This window comes from Pseudophryne corroboree, chromosome 7 (assembly GCF_028390025.1).
Source record: "Pseudophryne corroboree isolate aPseCor3 chromosome 7, aPseCor3.hap2, whole genome shotgun sequence".
NCBI classification, from domain to species: domain Eukaryota; kingdom Metazoa; phylum Chordata; class Amphibia; order Anura; family Myobatrachidae; genus Pseudophryne; species Pseudophryne corroboree.
The window spans coordinates 298,468,793-298,470,150 of record NC_086450.1 but is presented as its reverse complement, the minus strand read 5'-3'; the positions used below and the strand labels follow the sequence as shown (position 1 = coordinate 298,470,150).

General features: G+C 42.0%; 1 pseudogene; it reads right to left on the bottom strand.

The window, feature by feature from the left end:
* Nucleotides 1-326: 326 nt before the first annotated feature.
* On the bottom strand, nucleotides 327-446 carry LOC134946219 (5S ribosomal RNA; annotated as a pseudogene).
* Nucleotides 447-1,358: the final 912 nt, after the last annotated feature.

The following is a 1,358-nucleotide window of genomic DNA, read 5'->3' as shown; positions in this document are numbered from 1 at the left end:
TATATATCAAAACAGAAGTGAATGATATGAAGTGATGTGTTTAAAAAGTAAAAGGAATAGTACTGAAGTTCAGTAGAACAGGGTTCCCTGAAAGTGCTGGCGAGAAAGTTCAGGGTGCAAAAAGCAGGAAGGAATGACAGGTCTAATAGAAATAATAGCAGGTGACACAAGGACAACCCTCAAAACAAGCTACTGCAAAGCAATGCCCACTTGTTACGGCAATCAATATAAATACGAATATATGTGCAAAAAGAATCCAAACTGCCCTATTGGGGAGAACAGCCACAGAATGCACAATGTCCGCTGCCTTGTGGTATTAAGTGAGTGATGTACAGCACCCAGTATTCCCAGATCGTCACCAATACTGGTACTGACTGGGCCCAACACTGCTTAGTTTCCAAGATCAGCCAGAATTGGACGTTTGCCAGTGTGGTATGGCTGTAAATATCACTAGACCAACATATGTTGTCTACTGGGGAATCCCATATAGGCAGTTGGAATCTGATACTTCTAAATACAACACCAAAGATGGACAATAAGCTGCACATAGTGAGCAAGAGAGGGTCTGCATGGTGGATGTTAAAAGCGAGGGTGAAAGGAAAGGTGTCACTGATAGTGAAGTGGGGACCTGTCAGGATCGAGTCCCTAGATATATTAAGACACGGCGGTGTCTGGCAGCACATAGCATGCAAAGAACATCAATGACAGGACACACGGCGGTGTCTAAGAAAATTAAACCAAACAGCAGAATGCAAAGTCCAACAAAAATTCACTATAATATGTCACAGTAAACAACCTAAACGAAAATCTTCATTGAGGCCAATCGGAGTAAGGCAATTAAGTCTGTGTATCCATTGTAGTTCTCGTTGTTCTGTCCCGATTACCCCCACATTGTAGGGGCGGTATGTGATCAATGATACAACATTTGAGCTGGTTAACAGTATGATTTGCATCCTTGAAGTGTCTTGTGACCGGTAAGTTAGTAAAGTCTTTTGAGGTGTCTGTAGCAATTAGGCACTTCTTGATAGATGAGCGGTGTTGGCTGAGCCATTCTTTCATCATTCTACTAGTCTTGCCGACATACAGACGCTTGCATGGGCATCTCAAAATGTAAACAACAAATCTACTGTTATAGTCCAGCCTATATTTGATGGAATATTCCCTCCCATCAGTGGGATTTTTGAAGCGATTGCCTATTATCAGAAAAGTCCAATTCGAACATCCTGTACACTTAAATACTCCCGGTTTGGTGGTAAGCCAATTGGACATCTGTCTAAGTTTCTGCTGTGAAAGTCTGTCTTGACCAAAAGGTCCTTGAGATTCGGTCCTCGTCTATAAGCAAATCTTGGTATTAGAGA